The 10,072-nt window shown below is 46.2% G+C and overlaps 1 pseudogene; it reads right to left on the bottom strand.

Moving 5' to 3' along the window:
* Positions 1 to 7,610: 7,610 nt before the first annotated feature.
* Positions 7,611 to 9,074, bottom strand: LOC102987846 (tubulin alpha-1C chain-like; annotated as a pseudogene).
* Positions 9,075 to 10,072: the final 998 nt, after the last annotated feature.

The following is a 10,072-nucleotide window of genomic DNA, read 5'->3' as shown; positions in this document are numbered from 1 at the left end:
CCTATTTCTTTTGGGAAGATTTTCATGTAGCCTGATACAGATTGTGGGCAATTTCTCTACATTTCTGGTGATCTGCCACCTCATGTTTATGAAGCTCTTCCACAGGCATTTTCCAGTTTATTTCTTGAAGCCATTCTTTTTTTTAAAATTAATTAATTAATTTATTTTTGGTTGTGTTGGGTCTTCGTTTCTGTGCGAGGACTTTCTCTAGTTGCGGCAAGCGGGGACCACTCTTCATCGTGGTGCACGGGCCTCTCACTATCGCGGCCTCTCTTGTTGCGGAGCACACGTTCCAGACACGCAGGCTCAGTAGTTGTGGCTCACGGGCCTAGCTGCTCCGCGGCATGTGGGATCTTCCCAGACCAGGGCTCGAACCTGTGTCCCCTGCATTGGCAGGCAGATTCTCAACCACTGCGCCACCAGGGAAGCCCTCTTGAAGCCATTCTTTTGCTTTACTTTCAGAGACCAGTAAATGTACAAGCTGGTACAAGTTTGAATATTCAGGCTTGTAAGTTCTTACTGTAAGATCAAATTCTGTAGCAAAACCCAAGCAAAGGATCTTATAAAGGATCTGGAAATTCCTCAGTTAAGTTCTGTCCTAGTCTAAGGGATATGGATAAGATCAGGTTCCCCTCTATCTGTGGGTTTCTCCTTAAAGGGGGCAGCTATTATTTTAGGGCTGTCTTGATCCTTTTTGTTAGACTCAATAGGTTCTTCCTTTGAAATTAGAGGTGGAAGAGTAGGGAGGTCAGGACAGAGGAACTCAGAAAGAAGAGGATACAAAGAATCTGAAAGGGAAGGAGGGAAAGGAGGAGGAGAAGCAATGGCTTCTGAGGTCTTTTCTAATTTAGCTAAAAATTATTTCTAATAATTTTTGGTTTGTGTCTTGTAATGAAGCCATTCTATCATTCCCTCATTTTGAGGTTTCTAGGTACCAATTAAAATATGCTTCCCATTCTGGCTGTTTGATCTTATAGTTAGCTTTTTCTAATTGAGTGCACAAATACACCAATTTAGGTAAATCAAAAGTGCCCCATTTGGGCCATCTTAGGGAGAAGTTATCGTTGGTCAGACCTTGCCATTTAGTTAAATACTTGCAAGTGTCAGTTCCATAGGTGTTATACATAAACGTATCTGGGGTTCCCATGGGTGGCTGTCTGTCAAGGAGCTCTTTGGCCTTTGAGGCATGATCCCCCCTTCTTGATTTGGTAGCCTAATTCAGATGTGATATGAACAACTCTGTGAGGACAGTGTGATGAATCAGATGTATGCTGCTTCTAAGTCCAGCTCCCCAAAGCGTTACCCTTGACTCGGTTCAGCTCTTACATGTCTTGGTTTCTCCCTCCAACAGTCTAAAACTGCCACGGGTGCTGAGAGCACTAGGTGATCAGCCTTTATATCATGCATCCCCGGATGAGCAAAATTTATTTAATGGTTGTAGAGCGGTTCCCTGTGGGACTGCTGCACTTCATGGGGATTAATACTCAAGATACTTCCCCTAGGTTCTCAGACGCCTGAGGACACCTTCTGGCCAGAAGGAGAAAGTGTCCCTTTTCCTCAGAGCTGAGTAATTCAGTCTTTCATTTCACTGGCAGTTTCTTCAAACCGCATATCAGCTTGTTTTTCAATTTAACCAAACTAACAAAAACTAGCCACCTATGTTTCCCTGTGTCTCCTACCCTGATCCCCCCAGATCAGGGGTCCCCAACCCCCAGGCCATGAACCGGTACCTGTCCGTGGCCTGTTAGGACCCAGGCCGCACAGCAGGAGGTGAGCGGCGGGCGAGTGAGCGAAGCTTCATCTGTATTTACAACCGCTCCCCATCGCTCACATTACTGCCTGAGCTCCGCCTCCTGTCAGCATGACGGTGAGTTGTATAATTATTTCATTACATATTACAATGTAATAATAATAGAAATAAAGTGCACAATAAATGTAATGTGCTTGAATCATCCCCAAACTATCCTCCCCCACCCCCATCCACGGAAAAATTGTCTTCCACGAAACTGGTCCCTGGTGCCAAAAAGGTTGGGGACTGCTGCCCTAGACACCTACCTATGAAAATGCACCAGTGCCCCTTAAGATACCAAGTCTCAAGTAAAAACAGCTCAAATAAAATTTTAGGACTGTCACTTAAAGGAATGAGATCTGGATATCAGGGCTCAGCAGAGCACCTGAGGAGTACTGAGAAGCTGGCGGGGCTCAAAGGGTCCAGGCTGGTACCAGGTACCAGTTTGGAGTAGACTCCAGGTATCCCCTGGTGGATGTCTTTGATATCCTGCTTGGTGTAATACACCAAGCGAATGTTGGTGAAAAATTAATCAATACTTAATCTAAGAAAGAAATAGAGAATTTTATTCAAGCCAACCCAAGGATTCATATGCAGGAGACAGTCTTTCAGAAAGCTCAGAGGACTGTTCAGCCTATTAGAAGTCCAAGCACAGTTATCTACGTTTCTGAGGCAAAGAAGTATATACATCAAAATGACATATTGACATTTTACATAGTCCAGATCGGCATGCACAAGGTGATGGGTCACCATGACCCCTTATAGGACTGAGAGAGGAATGTTATCTTTTAAGGCGTATCCTTACTGGAATCAGAAGAAAATTGTTGGAATCAGAAGAAAATTGTTCTTTATGGTCAAGCAGGCATTCCTGTCTTTGAGGAGATCTGGTCAATGTAGAACGGAGAGGCACACTGCACATAAAAGGGGGGGAGTAGCCCAAATGGGCAGAGAGAATATCTTTAAATTTTCTTGTCCTGCATTAAAATATAAATTTTATTTCATGAACATTTTGTATGATTTGCAGTTTTATAACTGTTAGTGTGTAAAGGATTAAATCTTTGGATGTTTTCCTATGTAGAAGAGTTAAGATTAAATTAATTTAAAATCAAATTTAAAAAGCAAGATAAATAAAAACTATTTAATGGTAATATGGTTTCTATAAATTACTCAGTTTATTTTAAATTAAAAATGCATGGGGACTTCCCTGGCTGCCCAGTGGTTAAGACTTTGCCTTCCAGTGCAGGGGGTGCAGGTTCAATCCCTGGTCAGCGAGCTAAGATCCCACATGCCTTGTGGCCAAAAAACCAAAACAGAAGCAATATTGTAACAAATTCAATAAACACTTTTAAAATGGTCCATATCAAAAAAAAATCTTAAGAAAAAATGCATAGAAGGTTAGCAAAAATTTGAAAGATAAGAAGGTCTAAAGTAGACTCATCACTGGAAAATCCTGGTCCCTCCAGTGCTCTTGCTTCAGCCACCCCCAGATAACCAGTGTTGATCATTTCTTGAGCATCCTGTTAGTGTTTCTTTATATGAAAAGAGACAGTTGCAAATGCATGTTTTTTGAGCCACCTTTGTCCTTGTAATGACGAGTCGTTATCTTTTTTTTTTGCCGTACGCGGGCCTCTCACTGTTGTGGCCTCTCCCGTTGCGGAGCACAGGCTCCGGACGCGCAGGCTCAGCGGCCATGGCTCACGGGCCCAGCCGCTCCGCGGCATGTGGGATCTTCCCGGACCGGGGCATGAACCTGTGTCCCCTGCATCGGCAGGTGGACTCTCAACCACTGCGCCACCAGGGAAGCCCCGTTCTCATTTTTAAAAAAAGTTTTTGTATATATTTTGAATCGTTAGATCTTATTCTTTTATTATTTTTAAAAATATTTTAATTTTATTGGAGTACAGTTGATTTACAATGTGTTAGTTTCAGGTGTACAGCAAAGTGATTCAGTTAAACCTATATTCATTCTTTTTTAGATTCTTTTTTCATATAGGTTATCACAGAATATTGGGTAGAGTTCCCTGTGCTATACAGTAGGTCCTTGTTGGGTTTTTTTTTTTTTTTTGATGTTTGACAGCCCCTAGCTTAAGCCTCCCTTTCCTTCCCCTTGTGCCGCCACCTGGGCAAACTGATGAGGAAGCCTGAGTGGTCTCTCCTTTAGAGCAGGAGGTTCCAGCCACACAGGCCCTGCCAGTGCAGGAACTATTGCCCCAGCCCTAACCGCAGTGAACACCCAGGCCAGGCTCCTTTCCTTGCTTTCTGAAGCCAATTCGGTGCTGCTTGAGAGGCCGGCCCTTCCCTGAGACCTCAATTATGTGATTCATAAGCCTTTTCCTTCCCCCTTGGTGTGTGTGTGGGCGGAGGGCACACTACATCCACACATGACCACCACCCGTGGGGGTCTGTCTTCTCCTGCTCTGACTCGCTCACCTCCTCTACTGTCTGATGGCGGCCGGTGCCGTGGGCTGCTGGGTGCCGGGGAGCTCGTGCTGTGAGCTGTGCTGCCCTGTGTTGTATTATTGACCCCACCAGTTCTAGATTCAGATAATTTCTTGTTGTTTGGGAGCAAGTACGGGATTGGGGCCCTTCTTAAAGTGGTCCTGGGTCGATGTCTTGGTGGGAACCTATCCATGTGTTTAGAGTGAATCTGTTGAGTGTGGTGCTAGTTTGGCCTCAAAGTACAGGGTATGTGGGGGTTGGGTATACTCTGTGTAAGAGCTGGCTCCATTGGCCGGTCACTCCTGAAAGAACAGTTCCTTAAAAAGAGAAAGGAAAACCAAGGTGAGAAGGGGAATGGCAGCCCTTAGGTGGCAGGCTGAATCTACACTCTTAACACCAGCGGGCTCATCAGGACTCTTCAGTACCTCTGCTGCTGCCACTGCCCCGCCTCTAAGGTAAGATTCTGGCTCTTGGGACTCTAGGGGAAAACACCCATGGCATCCCTGTAGCACAGCAATGCCAATCTTTAAACCCTACAACTCCCACGGGAGAGGTCCTTAACTCTGATGGCACTAATGTGAGGCTCTCTGGAGGAAAAAATTTATAAATACCAGGGTAGAGAGGTCACCCCCCTCCACCGAAGCATATCCAGTGGTGAAGAAAACAGAATAGGGAAGGAAGAGAGGGAGGAAAAAAAGGAAAAATACTAAAACAAAGGTCCACAATTTGACCCAATTGGAAATCTGAAATATTCTAAAAGAATTTGTACAACAAAAAAGGTAAAGGGGTGCTGCTTGGCTTTCAGGCCTCTACAACATGGTTTTTTTTTTTTGTTTTTTTTTTTTTTTTTGCGGTACGCAGGCCTCTCACTGTTGTGGCCTCTCCCATTGTGGAGCACAGGCTCCGGACGCGCAGATTCAGCGGCCATGGCTCACGGGCCCAGCCGCTCCACGGCATGTGGGATCTTCCCGGACTGGGCACGAACCCGTGTCCCCTGCATCGGCAGGCGGACTCTCAACCACTGCGCCACCAGGGAAGCCCTTACAACATGGTTTTTAAATTAACTTTACCATCTGCTGTACTGCACTAATTCACAAACCCTTATGCAATTAATTAATACAAGGTCTCAAATTATAGTTTTATCTGGGAGTCGCACTAAATTTAAGCAAGGTACTCCCAATAATCATAGGACAGTTACTGAATATAACATAGAGGGCCAGTAGATATGTTTTTGCCTTAACCATGAGAGCTATTGTCTTGCCTAACTTCCTTATGGTCCTAGCACCCATTATCCTAAAATGTCCCTTATTGAGCCAGGGACACTGAACCAATGAGTCATAAATTAAATTTTTATTTTATTTTATTTTTTTGGCCGCACTGTACAGCTTGTGGGATCTTAGTTCCCTGACCAGGGATCGAACCCAGGTCCACGGCAGTGAAAGCCCGAGTCTTAACCACTGGACCGCCAGGGAACTCCCTCTAAGTTAAATTTAAATTAAGTCTTTGGCACTTACAAATTGTCTTGACGTGGAACCGCACACATGCGTTACTCCCCAGTTAGTTAATGTGGCCCAGTGTAAATTACAAAGGGCTGTAAAGAAAAGAAATATTTCTGGCCATTCCAGCTCTACAAGGGTCAAGCCATTAGCCACTGCAGTCGCTCACCAACAGTGCACCCTGAAGGGAATGCAGGATGGAAAAAAAACAGGAACAATTCTGTGCTTTGGATGTACTGGCCCTGAGATAGTTAAGATGCATATCTAAGAAAAATTTTCAATGACAGTAGATTCTTACATCTTCTCATACATAGAAAAGCACAAAAATCAGTAACTTGAGATGTCTGTTCTTTGTGATTAGCAGTAATCTCTTTATGTTTGGCTACATGTTTTTTCCAGCAAAAAAATTCATATAGGAACTTCCCTGGTGGTCCAGTGGCTAAGACTCCACACTCCCAATGCAGGGGGCCCAGGTTCGATCCCTGGTCGGGGAACTAGATCCCTCATGCATGCCACAACTAAGAGTCTGCATGCTGCAACTAAAAGATCCTGTGTGCAGGATCCCACATGCCGCAACTAAGAATCGGCACAACCAAAAAAAAAAAAAAACGAAAAACTCATACATACTGAGAGGCTGTCTCCTGGGCTATAGTCCTCAGTAAGGTCCCCGAATAAAACTTACAACTTTTATGTTGTATGTTTTTCTTTCAGTCCATGGTTTTAATGGCCATGAAGGGACCGAGAGCAGACTTCTCTCGTTCGCCTGAACTCTGCGAGGATCCAGAGCCTTGGTACCAGCAGGGGCCCCTTGTGCCCCTCCACCTCCTTGATGAGTCCAGACGATTGGGCGAATCTCTCCTGGGTCTTGGATCTCCCGTTATTGGCTGATGATCCTAAGTTGATTCAGTGATGGATTAACTCCTTACTGTGAGCAGTGGTTTTACTTGAACTTAGTTTCAGGAAGAGGTACCTGGGTTACCTCTTCTCGCAGTTGAGAGACACTGGGAAGATTTTACACAATTGGAAGACACTGAGTGGTTTTGGACTAGGTGATTAGGTAGGAGACTGGCCTGTCATTTTCCCTTGAAGTGGCTACTTAAATAGAGTTTGTCAGAATAAAAGTGAAAATACTACATGAGAGCTCTCAGATCCAAAGAAAAAAAGGACAGAGCTCCTTCCGGCCAGCAAAGTCTTTCTCAGGCAACTGAGAAACTTGTGGGAACAGTGGAAGCAAGTCCTCATAGCTTGCATGGGTCCCATAGGGAAACCCACTCATTAATTAAAAAGCTGCTCATCTGGGGACCCACACAAAGGTTTTGGCCATCCGGTGCTGTGAGCACCCATGGAAGTTTTAGACTGACAGAGAGAGAGAGACCAAGACATGTAAAAGAGCCGAATGACTCTAGAGTGACGCCTTAGAGGAGTTAAGCCCACAAAGAGCACATCAGCCTATCACACAATTATCACTAGTGATTTTATCTCAACAAACTGACCCTGGAATGGGAAACAAACTTTTCAAAACAAAATAAAGAGGCAGCAGATTGCCAGCCTCCAACTAATACTCCAGCCAGGTTCATGTGCAATACATAGAGAGCTTATACTCGCAGGTGAATACTTTATTGGTAACTATAGAAATCTTGGGTTCTTTTTTTAAAAATAAATTTATGTATTTATGTATTTATTTATTTTTGGCTGCATTAGGTCTTCGTTGCTGCATGCGGGTTTTCTTTAGTTGTGCCGAGCCGGGGGTACTCTTTGCTGTGTTGTGCAAGCTTCTCATTGTATGGTTTTTTTTTTTTGAAAACAGAAATATCACTTTTATTGACAAGATAGGGCCACAGTGGGCAGCCCCACAGAACACAAATAAGACAGTCCCAAGACAAGAGTGTAAAGTCACAGCAGACAGGTTAATATTCTTCACCCTCCTCTTCTCCCTCAGCACTATCGGCTCCGACCTCCTCATAATCCTTCTCAAGGGCAGCCATGTCCTCACAGGCCTCAGAAAACTCTCTTTCCTCCATGTCCTCACCCCCGTACCAGTGAACAAAGGCACGTTTGGCATACATCAGGTCAAACTCGTGGTCCAGGAGAGCCCAGGCCTCAGCGATGGCTGTGGTGTTACTCAGCATGCACACAGCTCGCTGTACTTTGGCCAGGTCTCCACCAGGTACCACAGTGGGAGGCTGGTAATTAATGCCAACTTTGAAGCCAGTGGGGCACCAGTCCACAAACTGGGTGCTGCACTTGGTCTTGATGGTGGCAGTGGCAGCACTGACATCTTTGGGAACCACATCGCCACGGTACAACAGGCAGCAAGCCATGTATTTACCATGGCGAGGGTCGCATTTCACCATCTGGTTGGCTGGCTCAAAGCAAGCATTGGTGATCTCTGCTACAGTAAGCTGTTCATGGTAGGCTTTCTCAGCAGAGATAACGGGCATATGTGGCCAGAGGGAAGTGGATGCGGGGATAGGGCACCAGATTGGTCTGGAATTCTGTCTGATCAACATTCAGGGTTCCATCAAACCTCAGGGAAGCAGTGATGGAGGACACAATCTGGCTAATAAGGCGGTTAAGATTAGTGTATGTTGGGCGCTCAATATCGAGGTTTCTACGACAGATGTCATAGATGGCCTCGTTGTCTACCATGAAGGCGCAATCAGAGTGCTCCAGGGTGGTGTGGGTGGTGAGGATGGAGTTGTAGGGCTCGACTACAGCTGTGGAAACCTGAGGGGCTGGGTAAATGGAGAACTCCAGCTTAGACTTCTTGCCATAATCGACAGAGAGATGTTCCATCAGCAGGGAGGTGAACCCGGAACCAGTTCCCCCGCCAGAGAAAGCTGTGGAAAACCAAGAAGCCCTGAAGACCTGTGCACTGGTCAGCCAGTTTCCAAATTCGGTCCAAGACGAGGTCAATGATCTCGCCAATGGTTTAGTGACCTCGGGTATAGTTATTGGCAGCATCTTCCTTGCCTGTGATGAGCTGCTCAGGGTGGAAGAGCTGGCGGTAGGTGCCAGTGCGAACCTCACCAATGACCGTGGGTTCCAGGTCTACAAACACTGCCCTGGGCACGTGTTTGCCAGCACCTGTCTCACTGAAGAAGGTGTTGAAGGAGTCATCTCCTCCCCCAATAGTCTTGTCACTTGGCATCTGGCCATTGGGCTGGATGCCGTGTTCCAGGCAGTAGAGCTCCCAGCAGGCATTGCCGATCTGGACACCAGCCTGGCCAACGTGGATGGAGATGCACTCACGCATGACTGAGACTTGTAGGGTTCTGTGGGGCTGGAGGAGGCGAGGGGACGGCCACGAAACTCTCCCACTGACAGACTGCCAAGGAGTCCGGGGGAGAAGTAGTTGGCTTCTCTTGTTGCGGAGCATGGGCTCTAGGCACGTGGGCTTCAGTAGCTGTGGCTCATGAGCTCTAGAGCGCAGGCTCAGTAGTTGTGGCACATGGGCTTAGTTGCTCCACGGCATGTGGGATCTTCCCAGACCAGGGCTTGAACCCGTGTCCCCTGCGCTGGCAGGTGGATTCTTAACTACTGCACCACCAGGGAAGCCCCTTGGGTTCTTTGTAAGCCTCATTCCAAAATTAGTTTTTGCATATGCCGTTAGAGACAGCTGGCCTGACAAAACATCTTTTCAAAATTCTGACCTTAAAGGAACAGGAGCTTGCATTTCTCTCCTTGTGCCTTTGCGATGTAAATGTTCTACCTGATCTTCTTAGATGTCTTGTTCTGTGTTCTGAGAGTTTGGTCTCTGCTATCCAGAAGGTACACATATGGTGTAGTAGAATAGACTGGGATTCCGATTCTGAGCAGTCTCTTTGGCTGTGCCATGGCTTCTCTTGTTGCGGAGCATGGGCTCTAGGCACGTGGGCTTCAGTAGCTGTGGCTCATGAGCTCTAGAGCGCAGGCTCAGTAGTTGTGGCACATGGGCTTAGTTGCTCCACGGCATGTGGGATCTTCCCAGACCAGGGCTTGAACCCGTGTCCCCTGCGCTGGCAGGTGGATTCTTAACTACTGCACCACCAGGGAAGCCCCTTGGGTTCTTTGTAAGCCTCATTCCAAAATTAGTTTTTGCATATGCCGTTAGAGACAGCTGGCCTGACAAAACATCTTTTCAAAATTCTGACCTTAAAGGAACAGGAGCTTGCATTTCTCTCCTTGTGCCTTTGCGATGTAAATGTTCTACCTGATCTTCTTAGATGTCTTGTTCTGTGTTCTGAGAGTTTGGTCTCTGCTATCCAGAAGGTACACATATGGTGTAGTAGAATAGACTGGGATTCCGATTCTGAGCAGTCTCTTTGGCTGTGCCAGCTCTCGGAAATTTTTCATAAGGGTTCCCATT

Source organism: Physeter macrocephalus, chromosome 2 (assembly GCF_002837175.3).
Source record: "Physeter macrocephalus isolate SW-GA chromosome 2, ASM283717v5, whole genome shotgun sequence".
NCBI classification, from domain to species: domain Eukaryota; kingdom Metazoa; phylum Chordata; class Mammalia; order Artiodactyla; family Physeteridae; genus Physeter; species Physeter macrocephalus.
Note: the sequence above shows the minus strand (reverse complement) of the source record. Positions and strands in the feature narration are given on the sequence as shown.